The sequence below is a fragment of the Cygnus olor genome, chromosome 21, assembly GCF_009769625.2.
Source record: "Cygnus olor isolate bCygOlo1 chromosome 21, bCygOlo1.pri.v2, whole genome shotgun sequence".
Taxonomy (NCBI): Eukaryota; Metazoa; Chordata; class Aves; order Anseriformes; family Anatidae; genus Cygnus; species Cygnus olor.
The window spans coordinates 45,320-66,476 of NC_049189.1; the positions used below are offsets into that span (position 1 = coordinate 45,320).

At 40.5% G+C, this 21,157-nt stretch overlaps 2 protein-coding genes across 6 annotated transcripts in view; one reads left to right on the forward strand and one right to left on the reverse strand.

Annotated features, from left to right (window-relative positions):
- SLC45A1 (solute carrier family 45 member 1) overlaps positions 1 to 21,157 on the reverse strand; it is a 71,991-nt gene that overhangs the window by 41,708 nt on the left and 9,126 nt on the right. The window lies entirely within an intron of this gene.
- The window catches only part of LOC121058318 (translation initiation factor IF-2-like), a 62,330-nt gene that overhangs the window by 31,097 nt on the left and 10,076 nt on the right, over positions 1 to 21,157 (forward strand). The window lies entirely within an intron of this gene.

Consider the following 21,157-nt stretch of genomic DNA (forward strand, 5'->3'; position numbering starts at 1 on the left):
TGATAGTTAAAAGTCCTCCTACAAGACAGCTTGGGAAATATGTACTTGTGAAGACAGTCTAGGACACAGTCTCAGAGGAAGTGAATCTAGGAAGGGAGTCCAAAGCCTTTCCAAAGACTTTCCCTTTCACAAAATGGCAGGTCTCAGCAGTCAGCTGTGTACACACCATTCCCCCCACCCCCCATGACATTTCCCTAGAAATATTCAAATTCTGCATAAATGACAGAAGCACTGAATTTCAGGGATAATCCAGTGATGACCGTCTGTAGCTGGAGCTCAATGGGATAGATGGCATAATATGTAGACATCATTGGTCCTAACTCCCTTAACTTCTAAAGGGAAGGATCTTCTGTCAGACCAATTTCAGCACGAGATGTCATTGCAAAGATATATTGGCAAAAACATCTGTAGAGAGACTACAAGTACACTAATTAGATATTTGAATAAAATGAATTGAGAACTAAAGCAAGCAGAAAACCAGCAGATAATTGAAAGGGACAGGGAGGCCCTGCACCTGTATAGACAACACTATCTTTTTTCCCACTTTATATGAAAACAATAATAAAAACAAACTAAAATACCTCACAAGACAACTCTGACTGAACAGACTAAATATGCAGACACTGTACAGAAGAAAAGGTTTGAAAATTAAATAGAGAACTTGGACTTCTGCTTTGTAAGACTGAAAAACTCCTGCATTACTAAGACTTCCTCAGGCTTGTCCTCAACACAAAGAGCTAGAAGTGTGAGCTGTTTTTTTTTTTTTTTTTTAGCCAAGGAGCCCCCAGCATCAACATCAAGGCAGGACACTCAGAATGGGGGAACCTCTTTGTTGCTGGGGACTGAGAGATGGATACAAGGCAAATAAGTGTTCGTGCAGCTAAAACTTTATTTATTTATTTTCAGAAAACCAATATTCTATGAAAGCAATAGCATTGCAAAGGTGGATTTGACTTGGCCTTACTATGAAATTAATTATGGGAAGTCAAAGAAGACTGACACTTGTAATTCGAGCATAAACAAGAGGAGAAAGCAAAACTCCCTATAAACATAAGTGCAATAAAGTCCATTAAACACTGAGTATCATCCTTACTGACATGTAAACTCTTTAAAGCAATCTACTTATGAACCTGTTTTAAAATAAAAAAAGCCTGTAATAAAGTTGTGCAGGAGACTTATCAGATGGGCAGAACTAGCATTAAAATTAATTCATTTCTAGACTGTCTCTTTCTACTTGTAACGTTTACTTATAGGTACAGCAGACATTATTTTGAAGGCATGACAAGATGTTCTTATTAACTAAAACTGGAAATATACAAGGGTCACTGGTAGTACATGAGCACTATCCAAGTCTTCTGCAGCAGGAGATTATGCAGGCTTCAACATTATGAAAGGTCATCACAAAGCACAGTTGAAGGATAGTATGCACTGCTAAGCATGGAAGAAGTAAATGGACTACCTACCATCTGAGTCGGATGAACAGTAAGTTCAGGTAAATTTATAGCATTCCAAAATCATAGAACGGTTTGGGTTGGAAGGGACCTTAAAGGTCATCTAATTCCACCCCCCTTGCCATGGGTAGGGACACCAAACTTGTGGTTTTATTTATGCTGAGAACCTTTTAAAGAGGCCTACCTCAGCACGAAATGCACAGTCGTGGCAGTGCTGTGAGCTCAAGGAAACTAGTTTGAAGAATTTCTTGTGTTTGTACAAGGAACACCTCTCAGCAATTCCACTCTGGAACCAAGACACCAGTACAAAAAATTGTGCCATATCCAACCACTCCCACCAAGTCCCATGGCAGCTTTGAAGAGTTCAGTATTGCAAAACGATTTCCTATGCTACAAGCAAAATACTTTTGAAAGGAATCTGACTGTGGGCAATCCTCAACAACCCTGCTGCACACACAACACTTCCAGGGACCAAGAAGCATACTACCTTTATTTTGCCTAAACTTAGGACTCGCCAAATTAAAGGCTTGCCTTTCTTCCACTGTAGCTCTATTAGTGCTGCCAGTAAAGGGAACTTATGCAGAGATAAAAGGGACTGACATTTCTTCTACAATAAGGCCAACTGCCTCAGCCTGCCACATTCAATTAAATGTTTACTTTTTCATTTCACAACTCAACAGGAAGTGGAAGGTCAGAGAGGCCCCATTGCAGAACAAAGAACCTGTCATTTAACTATTCACCTCAGACCAAGATTCCAGTGGGAGACTACTGCTTTCCTTTTTTTTTTTTCCCTTCCTCCAGGAAACAGACACAAGGTAGCATGTTAACACTAGCACTTCTTCCACTCTGGTTTCATTCCCTAGAGGAAACCTAAGCCTGAAGATCTACCAAGATCCTAAAGGAGTAATATTGCCAACATTTGTTCACCAAAACTGGTTAATGGATAAAAAGTAATCTCTTGAAACTATCCTTAAAGACTAGCCTTTTCGGCACACTTGAAAATGACAGCTATAGCAAAGATCAAGTTGTAAGTGTGCAGAACTTCCTGCAACAAAAAACTTCTCTCTACTTGAAATAGTGAAGACCCCACCCAAATTCAGAGTGCTTCAGAAGCCTCATTTGCCAGCATGAAAGTAAAATAAGAACAACTGTTTAATATGAAAAGGACTGTTATTCTTGACTTGTTAGGAATAGACAAACTGTGGTTTTGCACTGAGTTGTGAAGTTATATATTCACTTGGAAAGCCAAATTCACTCAGCCACCTAATCTGTTAAAAACAAAAATAAAACACCTCTTAATCCACACATATTTTCTCCCCCTGTTCAACTAGCAACAGAAGAGAGGAAAAAAAAAAATCACTGAATTTAGCCAGTGGAAAGATACACAGCAGTAATCAAGATATTATTTTCAAGAGGAATATGCATACATCAAATAGAAATCATGTAAGTTTCAGCTAATCGAGTTCTGTGGTAAAATAAATGTGAAATATTTAGCCCTGGCATGAATGTTGCTCTGATGAAACTTTGACCACATTGTTTCTGATGATCTGCACAGCCAGACAGTTATTGGGACACAGCCTTGGATGAGATGAGTCATACCCCTGCAACACTCGTTTCTCTTCAGTGACTACCAAGAAAACTGAGACAACCAGCTCCAAAGCAGAACTCTTTACTTGGACAGGCAAATCCATCCTGCTCTGTCTCTTCCTAAGCACCACATGCAGTTCACAGATAAATCAGTGACCATAGGACTCTAAGAGGCTGCTGTCTCTACAGTATGGGAAATTTCATCTTCTTCAAAGACCATAATTTCAAAACCACAAAATAAGACCTTTTCCTGCATACACAGGGAAATCCCAAAACTGAGTAAAAACAAAGCAAAAACCCAAACAGAAAACAAAACATTGCTGACTGAGCAGACACATATTAATCAAACCTTCCACTTTCAGAGCTTTTTACATATAAAGGAAGCAATACTTGTTCTGGAGCTGGTTAAAAGCATGGGAGCCCCATTCAAACTGGAAATCAACCTGTACACCCTTCTGACATTGCAAATGTGTATTCAAGTCTTGGTATCATTAAAGAAGCTAAAAATAATAAATAAAAATCTACCATTGACCTAAGACAGCAACAGGATTGTGCATATGCCTGGAAAAACACAGACTTCTTGAGGACTACCCAGCCTATAACCAGCTAGGCACATAACTCAGTGACGCACTAAAGAGCCTTGGACACAACTCAGAAATCTCCGTCACAAAACTGACCAGGACATGCCTGGGTCAGATATTCTGGCCACAAGTACTCTCCTTATCACTGGATTTGACCTTTGTAAATCACAGCAACCCATACAAGTAGGGCTCCTCTAGGCAATGAGGCAAAGCTCAGGTTTTTGTTGTTTTGTTTGTTTTTTTCATTCCCAAGTCAATATAACCACATGAGCAAAGAAAACATGGGATACAAACTACCTTGTAACCCTGTAACGTCCTATTCAAACAGCATTTTAAGCTGTTTGGAGACTGAAATACCACCACCAATACTCACAAATGGATAATACAATACAGTGTCCCTTAAAAATAACATCGTATTCAGTTTTAATTCCACTGAATTAATCCATTTTACAAAGTGGGAAACAGATGCAAAAGGGCTATTACTGTACTATATTTGTAATTTCATATTATGTAAAAAAAGGTACTGACCTTCTGTCACACAAATAATGCAAATGGACTTAGAATTGACATTGTATGCATAGTGTCACCCTAAGATCATATACAGCATTAAAGATACCTAATTTTCCTTCAGATTGAGCCAGAAAAGATCTCACACACACCAAATCTGTCAGACAGATTTCTTTCTCGGAACATTGGACAACTGCCATGTTACTTAAGAATTACACACTGTTCAGTCTCTTGGCTAACACAGAATTTGAATAGAAATAACCGCAGTGGTTTGTTTTGTTTGCTTGTTTTGTTTTAAGAACTTACCATCATATTTTGTTCTTAAAAAAAAAAAAAGAATCAAAAAGCCAAGCTCCCTGCTTTAGATACTTACGTCTACTTGTGTGTTTCATTTGGCTGACTGTACCTACAGCTTTTTGGAGCTGAATCATTACAGCCTGATTGCACCAAGTAAATGATAATGACTTGGTCTCATGCAAACAAGCAGGAAAAAATTATTTAGAATAGCCTCATTGAGGTAAGTGGGCTGTCCTCCAGTAGGACACTGCTCCTCATCTTTAGAGCCTTCTTGGAAGGGAAATTTGAGAACATTCAGCAGCAGCAGAACAGAACAAACATCAAATGTATTTTGCATAGAGCTTGAAAAAACTCCATTTCTGCAGAGTACAGAGTGCTCATTTTGTGGTGCAGACTACATTAAAATGAAGAGTACAGTAAGGACACTTCTATCCCTCTGTAACACTCAGCATAGTAATTCAGGCTGCAATGCAAAACCTAATTTAATACAGCATAGGTATGTTGAAAAAGAAAACAAAAATTTGGGTTGGAAGGGACCTTAAAGATCATCTAATTCCAACAACATGAACCATCATCAGCCTGTTTCAAGGAGCACACACAAACCACTCCCATCCTGCCTGATGGCAGACTGCCTGCCTGATCCTGCCTAGGCCACAGGGACTCACTGAGTGCCTCATAAGAAATAAATCACCACTGTTGTGGTTTAACCCCAGCAGGCAGCTAAGCAACATACAGCCACTCACTCACTCTCCCCAGGTGGGATGGGGAAGAAAATCTGACAGGTGAAAGTGAGAAAACTCATGCGTTGAGATACAGTTTGCTAGGTAAAGCAAAACCTGCATGTGCAAGCAAAGCAAAGCAAAACAAGGAATTCATTCACTGCTTCCCACTGACAGACAGGTAGGTAGGTGTTCAGACGCTTCCAGGAAAGCAGGACTCATCACACAGCTATTTCTCGGGAAGACAAATGTCATCATTCAAAATGCCTCCCCCCCCCCGCTTCCTTTCTTTACTCCAGCTTTTATTGTTGATCAAGACATCATATGGTATGGAATATTTCTTTAGCCAGTCTGGGTCAGCTGTGTACCCTACCAGCTTCTTGTATATCACCAGCAGGGCAGCACACGAAGCAGAAAAGTCCTTGGCTCTGTGTAAGTACTGCTCTGCAACAACTAAAAACATCGGTGTTATCATCACTATTTTAATCAAAAATCCAAACCACAGCATTGTGTGAGCCTCTACAAAGAAAATTAACTCTGTCCAAGCCAAAACGATGACAAACACTTGGTCTAGTGGCTCATTAGTCCTAGCTACAATTGCATGCATTAGCCAACAAATAACTGCTTTGTACTCTTAAATTGTATACGTGCTCCTTGCAACATCTTTCTACATACTGTAAAAGACGTCTGAATATCTAATAGACATCTAGTCTCTCATTTCAAATTTTATCAAGATTGTACTCCGTTCAGTACTTTCACAAAATAGCTATCTCAGGGAATTACTTAAATCATTTTAGCCTTCATCCAAGCAGAAGCTGAAAAGTTTAAGATAAAAGGCAGCAATTTGTGTGATCTGCAAGCAATGGCTATACCTCCATGAAGCAATCGAGAATTTTTGTTCTAACAAACCCTGAAGAAACTTTGAAGGTTGACATTTGGGTTATGGCGTTACAAATCCTCAGCTGATCTCCTATCTCCTCATTTCACTCTGCTCTTCAGAGTTAAGTCACAAACATCACAAGTCTCTATCCTAAGTCCTCTTTAGGCTACTATGGATTTTACTGATACCAGGGCCCTGTATTCAATCTACGTGCCTGTCAAGGGCCCTTCCACAGTCTTCTTTCCATGTTTTATGCCACTTCTACTCTACCTCTTTCCTTGGGTCACAGAGATCACAGATGTTCCCCCGAAAGTCCCTTTTCCTTCAATTATGATGTATTAATGTATTGACGCAGTTGAAGAAAGGCATTGGCATGAAAATGAATGCCATAGGTCTTCCTTTACAGCCCTCAAGGTGATTCCTAAGCAGTTATTTGTAACTCATAAGACTATCCACCACTGGTAGGGAGTCAGAGAACTGAGAAGTGATTTGTATTCCAGACCATCTATATGGACTTTACAGTCTAACAGTAGGCTTCCTACAAGACCAAAACTATTTCTAAGACTGACTGCTTTGTGACACAAACTATGTTATAAGCTTATTATAGTTAGAGAGATGCTGTAAGAGGGAGAGAGGTGAGGCTTAGGTCACTGATGACAAATGTATACACTGTATCAGTGGCCACATTTACTTTTACACATTATGAACATATTCCCAACAGCCTATTACTGCACAATTGAATCCAAGGAATAGTTTGCTGATGTTATTACAGTAAACAAAACCTCTAAATCGTTATGCTTATAAACATTAAGATCCAAAACTATTGATTACAAGGATGAAAGTTATCTAACATTTGTTAATAGCTAGCAAAGAATATGGCAAAATACTGTTAAAACTGAAGCTATACCTATGAAGGTCTTCTAGGCATGTCACAAGCTTGGGTTTTTTCCACCCTCATGATCTTACCTGAGCATGACTAAAGCAATAGCAGTGTTAACTTGCTTTCTAGATGCTAAGTACTGCCGTAAGATTGAACATCACCCAGACAACATATAATTCATAGACATACACTACAGTCATTTTCTGCAATGCACATTCTAAGCAAGCTAAAAGTAAATTTCATATTCCCTAGAACTTTACCCCCGTTCCGTCTTAATGCCTTTTCTTTAAAGTAAATGGTTCGTGACAATATGTGGGTGTAATCTGGAAACAAAAGGCTCTTCCTCAGTCACAGATATGCCATGTGCTGAGAAATTCACTTCATTACTCATGCATTCCCAGAAGAGACTAGATGTACTTGGGCACGACTATAAAACAGACTCTCTATTAGTTTTTATATGGGGATTATTTCTTATCAGCAGGAAGGGAAGCTTTATCTGTCATAATCCATCAAGAGGCTAATGTGGCCCCTGGCATGACCAAATCATACTAAAACTACTCTTGAATAAACTTTCAGATTGTAAAAATATGTTTGTGAATCTCAGCACAAGAACATAGTGCTCTAAATTCTGATATTTATGGGATCTAGGTTCATCCTATTACACTAATTCATGCACAGCACTACATTTTTAACCATCTTTAGTAACCACAGCGTGATGGAAGTAAACTGATCCTCTTGATAATACCTGGTGTTTAACAAAATCTGTTAGCCAAATCTGGTTACACTTTTTTGGCATGAACCACTAGAGAATGCCTGTTTTAAAAGGTAGCTGCTACAATTGCAGCTACATATAAGGGATTAGCAATACCTTTCAAATGTAACTTTGTACCCTCATAGGCATGTTTGCAGCTGAGGGCAAAATTAGCTGAAAAGATGCAATGTGAGTCAAAGTACAAGTTATGACAAAAAAATACCAACCATCTTGTCAATCAGCTCCTCAGACGTGAAACTGATTCTAGGAAAGCTATCTCTTAGGATTTATGGTTTGTATGCAACCGGTAGCCCAGAGCATTAGGTTCAAATGAATGACCCGGAAAGAGACAGCTTAAGGTAGCTCCAACACACAGAGTCCTGCGCACCACTGTGTGGTGCTAGAGACCAAGACTGGCTTGGATTCACTCCCAGACGGATCTGCTGCGCTTGCAGTCAAGACTAGGACAGAGTCTACTCACCCACACTGCTCTCACGTTTACTTTTGGAACGCACACAATGTTTCACTCTACACTGCCCATCTGCTCCCATACAAAAGCACGGTAAGCAGCATCAGATCACCTGCAGAAATTCAAAGGAAAAAGGTGCAAGAGCATACAAGCGGTCCATGACAACACATATTCTACCATATCACTGCTTTTCGTCTGTGCACGCAGGTACAACAGTTTGACCTGCTCACTAAGTCACAGCCATGGCACAATAACATGTTTGCATGATATGCAGGACAGTCCAGGGTAGGGGATGCATTGAATTTTTAATCTAGTTTAGAGAGTACAGCTCCTGTACATCTAACTACAGCCTCAGATTACAGTTTTTAGGCTCTGTCCACTAATAACGGTTGTTTACTCCTTAAAATAAAATCCAACATTACCAAAAAAAGACAGCAGTTTCACTGAATTAGGAACAACATGGAGATTCAGAGGCTGATTCTTAACTATCTATGTAGAGTTCAAAGTCATTTCTTATTAATCTTGCCTCCTTAAAAAACTTTTTAAGCAATCATTTACCACTGCATTTTAAATTGACCATAAGACAGGCAAAGAGAAATTCCACGCAAAAGTTTGTCTATCCCTTAGGCACTTCCTGCACTAGCAACAAAAGTATAACATAAATTAGTCAGGAAAATGCTTCAACTTTAGCTTGTGCCTTTTTCTTGCTTTTAAGCAAGAAATATTTGTCTTCAAATATCACAGTGTGGAGGCAACAATGCCCACTTTTGTGTCAATGTGTCTGGCTAGACTCGGAGCTGCTCCTCTCCAATAACCCATATTCTGAAGTAAACTCAGAATGAAGGATACCAGAGCCAGTCTCTTAACTTTTCCTACTGCTCTTCAAGCAGAATGGGTGCTTTATGGTCACTTGATCTACTGGGTCATCCTTTGCCAAAAGGAAATTACTAATACTCCCCTCCACTAGCCTTTCAATCACTCAGCTGATAGAAGAAAAAACCCAATGGTTCCCTTAAGTAAAAAGCAGATAATTCAAGCATTCTCATGCTAAAAACCAACACTGCAAACAATTGAACAGGCCACAAATTGTTCCCTGTACAACTATGCCATACCCCCGATCATAACAACAGTAAACTATGAATTCTCTTCTCCCACATACACATGCGGGCATTTAAAGCAAGGATACAAAAGACATAACATGCACAAGTCTTTTTTTTCCCCACAACCATTAATCTCTTTAAAACTTCCTTCCTGTCCTGACTACAAGATAGACTAAAGGACCTTGCTTTAAACAGGTGGAGGAAAATCTTCAGCAGTTAGGCTAAGTCTTAATGGGTGCCTGCTCCAGCCCTATGCTGAAGTATGAGCTGGGCATGTGCTAGCCATTAATTTTCTATTCCTCCTTCATTTCTACAGACAGAGGAGGAATATGCAAGTCAGCAGGTAGACAGAGCACACTATTTCAGGTACCTGACTTGGATGACTGGAGAAGCAGGATCTTGAAACGTCTCCTCCTTAATCTGGACATAGCATCTGATCTCCACTGTGCCAACATCTCTGCACCATTCCCTTTCTAATCATGATTTGTGCTTGCTTACTCTCACTGAAATCTCTACATCCCAAACAATTAGCATACTTCTCTACTGTTCCTCGCAGTTCCTGACAGTCTTGAACAAGAAAAAAAATGGAGATAAAATTTATTATTCATAATCATAAAGGTTTCCACATGTGTATTCACACAATTCACAAAGGGGAAGAAACAACAAAAATCAATAAATAAATTAACATGCTGGACTTGGAGAAAGTTTCCAATTGTCAAGGAAAGGCTTTAATTGAACACTTCAAGACATTTTCACAGCTCATTGAAAAAAAAATTTACAGGTTGTCTTTCTAGGTAAACATGTAGTCTTAATAGCTTAGCTCTCTGTTTCATGGTAGTAGTTATCACACAAGCAGGATTCCTATGCTTGTTTTTGCTAGCTTCCTAATGTTAATACCGTTTACTGAGCCTTGAATATTTTTTTTTTTTAAATGCTGGTCATTTTGTCACAAGTCTTGCTACTGGAAAAATTGTTCTGTGATATAAAGGAAACACAAATACATTCAAGCACTTCAGCAGTGAACTATTAATTCTTTTGCTTTCTGATTTCCATTGTGACACTAAGACCTTCTTAATTTTTTATTTTTAACAGGAGGATATTTTCTAGGCGGCCTCGATAGGGCAGGGCAGACTACAGCTGAGGAATCTGGTTTGAGCTGAGTGATTTCAGAGTGCAGGAGTCAGGTAACGCAAATGAATCAGTGGTGTCTTCAGCTCCAGTTCTAATAGCATTTCTCTCCACATCAGGAGAAAGATCCTGTGCCTGATGAGCTAAGATCAGGCAGAGAATGTGGCTTTCTGCATCACCTTCCAGTCTGAGGGACTGCAAATCACTGAATTTGACTTCTTCAGCGAATGTGGACACCACAAAAGGCACAATGGATCCCTGGGGCAGGACAGGAGAAGTCTTCTAAAATGTCCTTGGTCTTTCAGTTCTTTAAGAACATCTTAGTAGCATCAATTCAAACCACATCAGTTCCTCTAATTCACACTAAAATAGTCTGACTTCACATTCCTTCTGAATGCAGTTTATCTTGCCTGATTTCTCACTTGTACAAGTGACCTATAGACATACCCCAGATTACTAGTCCTGCCTCTACCACATCTTATCAAAGGCCTAATTCCACCAGCATTATCGGAGCAGGTGATGTATCCACAGTTACTATATTTGAAATTGTTACAAATTACAACTTTCTGCTGAAAGACACTGAAGGCATTCATAATCTTGCAACAAGAAGACTCCAAAAGTGTCATCAGAACTTGCACCCATTGCAGTGTACCACAATCACTGAATGGCTTGTGTTGGAAGGGACCTCAAAGATCATCCAGTTCCAAGCCACTCTGCCATGGGCAGGGACACCTCCCACTAGATCAGGTTGTTCAAAACCCCATCCAACCTGGCCTTGAACACTTCTAGGGATGAGGCATCTACAACTTCTCTGGGCAGCCTGTTCCAGTGCCTGACCACCCTCATCACAAAGAATTTCTTCCTAATGTCTAATCTAAATCTGAAATAGGGTTATTTCAGTTCAAAACCACCACCCTTTGTCCTATCACTACATGCCCTTGTAAAAAGTCTCATCTTTCTTATAAGCCCCCTTTAAGTACTGAAAGGCCAGAATAAGGTCTCTTCAGAGCTGCCTCGATTCTCCAGGCTAAACCACTCCAGCTCTCTCAGCCTTTCTTTGTATCAGTGATAAATGAACTACAGTAGCTTCACAAAGACTGCAGCACAAAGTCCTACTTGCAAGTCTTGCATGAATGTTTGCGAGGTCTGAAAAATCATAGGGTAACTTCAGGGGCACTAAATTGTTACAAACAAGGAAGCCCACCACTCCTGAACAAAAAGACCAAAGCAGCTAAAGTTTTTCAAACTAATAAACCCTTTTAGAAAGAATATTATATTCACTCACTACAGAAGATTCCAAAATATACACTTCTTCTGCAATAATATGTCTTTATTGTAACCTAGAGAAATAAGTAATTTCAGTAAGAATACAGTAAAAATACCTTCCATTTGGAATAGCTTCACATGCTCAGATCACGCTTAACTGTGTCCTGGTACAACTAAAAGTTAAGGTGGTTTCTTTTTGCTTCAGAATAGGGAATATCCCTCACCATTTAACGAATTATGGCTTATGGGAGACATTGATCTGTCATGAATCTTGAACCCTTTTAGATCCGCCACCCTGCATCAGCAAAATCAAGTGCTGGTGGTATCATAAGGGGCAAGTTTAAACTTAAATAAAACTATTTCAGCAAAGTTTTAACCATGTCCAGAATCTGCTGTCACCTACATGGGTATGCAGGACAAACTCATACAACCTGGGGCCTATATTCACATAAAGAGTTCTACCCAAGGTTAAAAGTACTCTGCTCTATACACAATTTCTTTCAAAGTGTTACTGAAAATCTGTTAACTTTCAGTGTCGTCATACTATGAATTTGTACAATAACTAACTAGAACATGCAGAAAGTATTTTTATAAATGAAAAGATCTGAAGGAGTAACACTAAAACATAGTATCATTCTCTTACTTTTTGTCAGATATGCCTTCTCATAAGACAAGCTTATCACTTAGTAAATATGGATCACTAGGAAAATCATTATCTAGATATAAATGTTCTTTACTGCTACAGGCAATGCTCTGCTCCTGATGCTTGTGACTGACAGACTCATGAAAGATTGTCCTTAAGGCTGTCCTAATGATATTTTTCCCTAGCTATTTGCTTTTGTGGGGCAATGCTATGCCTATAGTGCACTCAAAACCTGAGCTATTGAAGGAACAGATGTGCCTCAGAGTGTATTACACCTAAAGACTGATTTTTCCAGGTTGGCCTTTTCCCTCTGCATTCACCCTACAGGATACTGCTTTACAAATAATAAATACTGCTTCCTATACACAAAGTCATAATAAAATGAGATTAAGTAAATACTTGGTCTGTTTTTTTTTAATCCACAAAATAAAAACAGAAAAATGGCATGTGTGGGGAGGTTAAGACTCGTAGCCTGCCTGCAGGTACTGCTGTCCTCTCTCTGCCTCTGAGAAACGAGATGAACCTTATCAAGTAATTACAGCAGGCAGCAAAGTGTAGTGTCAGCTGAGTCAATGCAGGTATACGTTGTTACTGTTCCCTCACTTACTGCTGCTTACTTGCTAAATGAACTGACCCGACGAGTCAGTCATTGCAATAAAATGATGTAACACATAAAAATTCTGAACTAGTAACCTCCAATATTCTTTGAACACTTGGGAATAACCCCTGCATTAGTCAGGGAGTAGCAAGTGCAAGGTGCCATTGCCTTGGTGAATCATAACAAAAGAGACTTGGAATCTCTTACACCTCTGTGTAACACCCCTTGTTTTCTTCCACTACAGGCCCATGTTTCCCAAACTGGGCACACAGTGTAAACACAGCTGTGATTCTGATTCTGGCCATATCCCTACTAGTCAATGACTCATCCAAGCACACCTTAATCAATTATAGTTCCATGATCTGTGCTCCTCCATGTTTACACACATCTATTTGCTACACCAGATGCATTTCTGCATTGGATCTTTATCCAGCTATCCTCCACCTGAAGACAAATACAGCATCCTATGTACTAAGCAGCCTGGTCTTATGCTTCCTGTAAGTGTTTTGCCTCAACAGAATTCATTTCCAATCCCTCATTAAATCTACCAAATTACAAATATCACTTTTCCAATTATGCAGTCTCTACTGGCTTTGTCAGTCATTCTGTCAAAAAGCAAACTTCCAAACCTGCTGTCTGAAAGCCTCTCCATCAAGCAGGTAGCACTATATAATAACACCAGGCCTACTCAAAACATCTGGATATTTGTCAAGGGCACATGTCAATCAATTTGTTTCCCACAGGTTGAGTTAAAGCCTCTCTAGTCTCTACGGTAGGGTGAGTAAGCTTAAATGAACAAAGAATTAATATTAATGGCTATAACACTCAGACATGCAGCAAGCAGTTTGCTATACTGCTGAATAAAATAATCCTCACTTCGTAGCTTTTTGCAGACAGGCAGTGACATCTGGCTGGTTCCCAATACTGAGTCACCTAGGTGAAGCTGCAGTTTCTGCAGTGCTGATGTCTGGTATTTGGTACAGAGTGATGGGAGCAGGAATAACAAGGGAAAATAGCTCAAAGCTGAGCAATGAATTCCCCTCTGATCAGTACACGCAGGGCTATACCCATATCACCTCCCACACAAGAGGTGGGGCCTCCAAGAACTCCAGACTCTCCAACTCCAGAGACTGATCATCTCCAATTTTTGCTTTGTATTTGTGTACACCTATTTCCCTTCCTCATCGCCAGCTTTGTGGACTTCAGTTATTTCTATCCTTAAGGATGCAATTAGTTAGCTTCACAGTGTTTTCACTTTGTGAAAATCAGCTCAGACCCTTTGTGCTGCTTATCTGTGATGGCCCCAAGTGTTTTTTAGAAAGGACGGGAGAAGGCAAATATTAAAAGTACACCTTTCCTTTCCAATTTTTGACAAAACAACAGATGATACATTAATCCTGCTGACTATTCCTTACAGAACTTCTCCCTTCCTTTAGTCTCTTTGGTCATTAAGATACAAAAATGGTTTGTCCTCAGAACCACTGGAAGTAAAGTGAGGATTACAGCTTTCCCTCTCAGCATTCCATGCAGAGTGATCGGTCACAGAGGGCTTTTTCCTTCTCCTCTGAGTAACAAAAAACAGTGTACAGCATGGTCAGCACCGCACACTTTCTGGTATCACCTGGTACAGACATTAAAGCATCTAGGTTAGATGAGTAGAGGCTGGAGCTGTGGAAATTGCCTTACCAGTTCTGTGAAAGACTTACTTTAAGAGAGGGCACAAGGTTAGGACAGCATTTCTGCACTTAACACATTTGTCACAGCAAGGGGAAGCCGCAAAGCAAACTTGAGGTGCCTGTTGTGACAACTCCAGAGGTTGTATGCTGAGCTCAATGCAAATATCCATGCTACTTTCCTAACAGCACCATGATGAATAATGTTAGTCATTCCATAAGCACAGAAAGAGGTAGTCTCTCCATTGCTGGTGGCAATAAAGTAGATGCTCTGGACCAGAAAAAAAGAATCCATCTAATTCTGTCTTGCCTAAATAAATTGTCAGTACCAGCATCCTTAAAGCAGGATGTAAATATATATATATATATATATACACGTATTCTACATGCAGATAAGAGCTTTCCTTACAAAGAAAGAGCTAACCTGGCTATCAAGTTTCCCTTGTGCAATTCCCCGTCACTTTGAGCCAAGAAGGTCAACAACACCCACTGCATTCTAAGCCGTCCTCTTGGCTACAACCCCTCTCTGCTATGGAGAAATCACTGCCAACAGACTTATGCCAGAGCCTTAAAGGTCCAGCTCCCACATCTTCATAACCTTGGCAAATGTCTGAGCTGTTAGTCTTACAACTGGAGAAAATTAATCCTTTGGCAAGAACAAAGCAGGTGACCAGGAGGGGACAGCCAGGAAGCCAGGGATCAATAGGTGGAATTGATCAATACTTAAGAAATTCTCTACTGTGGGTTTTAGATAACAGCCTCTCTGAACTGCAGATAAGATGCAAGTGGGGTTGAATATGGCTCAGTAAGTTGATTCATCTGCCCCATCCTATCCATAAGGGCTTACCTGTTCTGAATCAAATTTCACTAGAAAATCTCCTGACTAGCTGAAATGGCGACTGCTGTTTTAAACACGCAGTATGGCAAGAGCCTAGCCAAATCAAATAAATTACTAGTCACGTAGTCTTCCTGGGGCTCGAGTCATCCTTGGGGAAGGCCTGTGGGCAGGCAGCTCAGCACTGCTGTCAACACAAAGCACTTGTGAACCATCTCCTTTGATACAGATGGCAGCTCCAGTGCGAATCCTTGGAAGGTGCCCTGGGACACATCTATGCCAAGACTAGCAGCCTCAAAGAAAGCATGTGGCTTGATCTTCATTGCTCATTACACACAGATGAAGCACAGTTGCATTTTCCCCATTTCTACAGAGAAGCATCATTGAAAGTAATACAAACACAGCCTCTCTCTCATTTTCCAGTCTAGTTTCTTCAGAGACAGCAACCAGCAGATCTAACGCACTTAAGAGGAGGCCTAGCCTCTCCTGAATCCTGTCTGACCTGAAATACTAGCTTTGTTGGCCAGAGGCCCAGGTGAGGCAGTGACACCATATCCAGTACCTTTGCTTAACCTTTTCCCTCCCATACTGCCAGAACGCATTGCAGATATGTTGGCATCTTAGCAACAAAGAACACTTCATATACAGCGTTTTATTTCTCTTTCCAGTTGAGCACACCTAATGCAATGTTCCACAGCAACCACAAACAGTACAATGGATGCCAAACTCTGAGTCAGATGCTAGGCTGTGTCTTGCAAGCATTCAGTCTTCCTTACGGTCCTCAGGGCCAGAGGCTGCTGCACCAAGCGCCTCCAGCATTTCTTGGGGAGGGGCTCAGCAGCACCCTCACCTTCGGCCAACTGCTTGTTCTGTTCCACCCTCCTGCTTCAACTCAAAGAACGGCCAAGTGAGCAATGTCCTTTTTTTTTCCTGCTTTCCCTAGAAAAAAATCCACAGGATTCCCCCCAGCACACACAATTCATGTCAGCTGGACAAAGACATTCTTAAAGCTTTCTGTTTTCGTTTTTAGTATGAATTGGATCATTTGACAATTTAGAGTGAGAGGGCCCTCAGGACATCTCTTGTCCAACCTCCTTCTCCAGGGAGGATCATCAGCCATGAGGTCAGACCAGGTAACTCAGGGCTTGATTCAGTCTGGTATTGAAATCCTTCAGGGATGGAGATTGCACAGCCTCTCTGAGGAACCTGTTCCAGTGCTGGACTGTGAGGAAGTTTCCCCTTATATCCAGTTGCAGATGACAAAATGGCCTTTTCAACCACAGAAACTTTTCTGCTCCTGCTCTGGTCGTTTCCTCCTTTTGTTTCCTAACTTTCACAGTGGTATACTCACTTATCAGACCCCTGCTCTCATCCAACTCCTACTTGTTCCCTTATTCCTTTCTTGACATTCCCTAACCTTGACTTCTCATCTTCACTACACCATCCCCTACACTTAAAACACCTTGCTATTTCTTTGCTTAAAAACCTTCCTGGGATTTCTTGCTCTCATTCTCTCCTCAATTTATTCCCTAAATTCTCTCTGATCTAAGAATGCCTGCTAGTCCCTGCAGAGGAGGATCCCATGCCACCTTTTTGCTTGAAATACTTGCAGGAGGCCCAGGTCTTTTCCATTCTGCATTCAAAAGCAGCACTGGAGTGTCTGCCTTCCTCTCTTCTGCAGCATTCCTCAGAGCATCACAGAAATCTCTCACAATATATTTTGAGCTGGCAACTAGCCTGGTTTCAGATCCTGCCCTGGAGACTCTTGACAGAGTACTGTAGATGAAGCCAAAACTTGCATGAGGCAATGCTATCGCGACTCTCATGGCACGTGCCAATTTCCAAAGAACTTCAGGCAAATGAGAGATGCAGCCCAGTTGCGCAAGTTACCCATGAAGGAACTCCAGGTGAATTTATAGTAACATAAGGAAAATGCTGACAGACTGCTTCCCTGCCCGAATCCAAGGGAAAAAAAAAATCAACAAAAACAAACAAACAAAAAAGATTACAGACTGGGATATCACAGCTACCTTAAATCTGACTTCCAGCTGTCAAGTTGTACATTGGGTGACTCACGGTTACTCAGTTATCAGGACAAGTTATCAAGCCAATCCTTTCGCTTTGACACCAAGTAATAATGACTCTCATGACATTTCTTCCTGTTCACTTGCCTGCCAAATAACACTGATGATATCTTCTTTACAAAATAAACACCAGCTACCATAACCTGATGTACAAGCAAGCTGCTCCAGCTTCTCTCACGATAGTACAGTTTAGGTAAATCACCAGAAACTGTAAATTCAAGTTATTAAAAATACTTAACATACCTTGTATCGCCTAGAATATTCTTAGGCATCTACATCTCTAAAAAAGCAAAGTGGCTTCTTAAAATTCCATATAGCAAAAAGTCCCTAGAGAATCACAGACTCAGAGAATCAGGAGTTTTCAGGCAGGATACAAAGCCATGCTATCTAGTCTGGCCCAGGCACTGAAATGAATTGCAGACCAATCAGCCTTACAGAAACAGACCGCAACTTTGGGTAGCCATGCACCTCAAAGAGGAAAAGGTAACGCTTATGTAAATTTCTCTTCTCTAGGCTGAGTTTTATTTATCCTACTACCCATGGCAAGTTCAAAGCATTTATTGAAGGGCATTAAAAACAATTCCACACCAAGCAAACTGGTAGAAAAGGCACTGTTGCTGGGACATTCACCAATACCCTTATCCTTGAGTGCCCTATTGTGGGGCAGCCTACACAAGAACCATTTTATCCTCACCTGGCAATGTGTTCTAATGTATTACTGTAAATTTTGTTTTACATAATACATAGTGTTTTACTCAACTCTAGTCTTCTGTACTGTCTCTAATAGAGGCCACTAGCAAATACAAGAGGAGAACACAGTAGAAACAGAGCAGAGCAAACCTTCGACTTCTGTCCATCATCCATTACGGGTTCACTAGTAAGCTCTAGTGACACGTCACAGATTATAACAGACTTACGGTCAGCTACCTGCTCCAGGCCCTCTTCCTCCTTCCTTTGATGCTGAGGCAAAAGGGTATTCTGGATGAACCCTTCAGAGTTACCATGAGCTCATCCTGCCCCAAAGGAGCACTTTCACTGCCTTATTTGTTATAAAATAACCTGTAGCTCAATTCAAGTAACGAGCTCATGCTATAGACTGATTTAAGAACCTCCAAGCCTAAAAACATAAAGCATATCCTTCAACAAATACCAGAAAAATGGCTGGAAATCTAATTTAAAACCCTGATAACAGCTGCCCTGCTAACCGCTGAAATCTGCCAGCCATGTTCCTGCTTAGCACTCAAATACTGGTGGCACCCTCTCTAGCCCAGCAGATGAAACAGCATCCTAAGCTACTTAGGGGAAAAAAATACTTGGAAGTAAATTAGCTGGATGCTCCCACTAGCGCAGGCATACAATACACTTTTATTCCTCAGCGATCTCTGTTTACGCTAAAACTGCTTGAAGGAGTTGAATAAAAAAATCAATTAATCTTCCATGACAGCCCTCCAAAATCACCAGCTCTAATTGGAGCAGCTGTGAAAAATAGCCAACAGAAAGTAGAAGGGGTATGGCAAACCAGACAGGGTGCAGCGAAGTAAAGCCTTCACAAGCTTGCATCTGAGTCCCACATGTGACTCTAGTCTCTGCACCAAGGGTGATGTAGAGAGAAAGGTAACTACAATGATGAAACAAAGAGAGGCTTATTTGGAGAGACTGAAGAGCAGCACAGAGATGCTGGGATTCCGATCTGGAGGGAAGATGGGTGCAGGAGACTGGAAGGATTATGATCCAGGTTAAAAAAAACCAAAAACATAAAGGCAGCAAACAAGCTGAATGTGCAACCCTCACCACATATGGTTACTTGACAGACCCTGTAATTTTAAGAGTGGGGGCTTTTGTGGAAACCAGCAGCAAACTGGGTTAAAGCAGATAAAAGAAAACACTTTGCACACTGAGTAGGGAACTTCCAGAGCTTTCTAGCACCAGTGGCTGTGGAGGCAGCCATGCTCAGCAAGTTCAAAATGGGACCAGATAAATTTATGGAAAACAGATCTGTAACCAAAAAATACAGGACCAGTGAGAGATGTAAGCTCACTACAACAGCTGTGGCTTCTGCGGGAATGCAGAAGGAGTGGACCACAAGAAGTGTGTGGGCTTGCTAGCTTTCCCCCGAGTAGCCTTTCCTACTGCTATCACAGGCATTTGACTACTGGCCTAAATCAACTTTTAGTCTGACCCATTAGGGCATATCTCACGTTGCTTTTACTCCCACATACAGCTTTAGTTTGATCCACAGCCAAACAGAAGATTCAAATTCAAAACTTCAGTTTGTACATTGGCTCACACATTGACACCTGCACACACACACAAATCCTGAATGGATGTTACTTTCATTATACAAAATTCTGGATTAGCTTTATTTTCCATTGAAATATGGGCTGTCACTTGTGATCCGGTCAGCTGACATCAAGAGAGAATGCAGTTGAACGCTATCAATTACTGCACTGGAATACAATACAATTTTGATAGACAAGGAAAACAATTATTAATGTGCTTAGCATGATTGCGCCAAAGGTTATCACTGGTGTTTGGTATGTATTGAAGACAAGCAAATAAGCAGACAAACATTCTTGTAAACGGTGAGCAACTTCGGAAAGTATAAAAGTACTTGCACACATACCTCTGCACACCTACGGAGTACTGTGCACACATACCTCTGCATGTATGCATTTGTGTATGTAATGCTTATTTTCAAAGTTATAAAAAGAGGATTTAAGACAAATCATTAACCCATCACCAGAAAAATCTGTCTGCAAAATCCCAAAGTTCTCCATCAATATATAGATATCACCTTTTCCTGCTAGAGTGAGGGGATACTAAAGTAACTTGGAGATGAGACCTGTATGACTTCTAGTAAAATCACAGCAAAACCTTTATGAATGCCTTATTTTGAAACTACTGCTTCCAGGAAGACCAGAAAAATGAGCAGATCACACCAGAATTAGAAAAGACTTGCGTGCCAATTCTGAAATTGAGTCATATAATTTTGCTTCATAAAAAAAAAAAGACAGATTTGGTTCAGTGTATTTTAATAAGTTTAAGGGTCATTTTTTAACTTGTCAAAACATATGCCAGGCATGTGTGCAGCAGCCAGGTAACTTACCATTTAGGTACTTTCTGAAAACAACATGCAAAAACAAACATTTAGTACAGATGATTATCATTTATTCTTTGATTTTAGCTTCATACTGCTATCTTTGCATCACTGTATTTAATTGCACTCCACATTTCCTTCATGATTCATCATTGCATAATAAACTAGATAGGCGCTTTATGGGTGTGTTGCAGATTTGCACAATTAACTGAGTCTATTGGACTGGAAATGACGATTTGTATTAACTGAAAAGATCACGTGGCTTACATAGTTAGTGGGTGTTGGTTGATTAGAATGGAAAGTGCCAATTATTGAAGGAGAAAAAGATGAACTCATTATGTTTAAGAAGTACCTATGTCTTCCTGGAAATGTTAAGGTTTATCTGGGATAGGATTCCCAGTTGCTAAATCAGAAAGAAAATTATTCTTCCTGTGTTTGTGAGCACACAGGAACGGCAAAGGAGGAAGCAGGGGAGATGAAGGGATAAGAAAACATATAATCATCCAGGAACAGGATGAGCTTCTATGCTAAGGCTACCTCCACCACTGCTGCTACCATTTCTCTACCCCCTGCCCAGCAAACTGGACACATCTGTCACACAAACTGCAGCA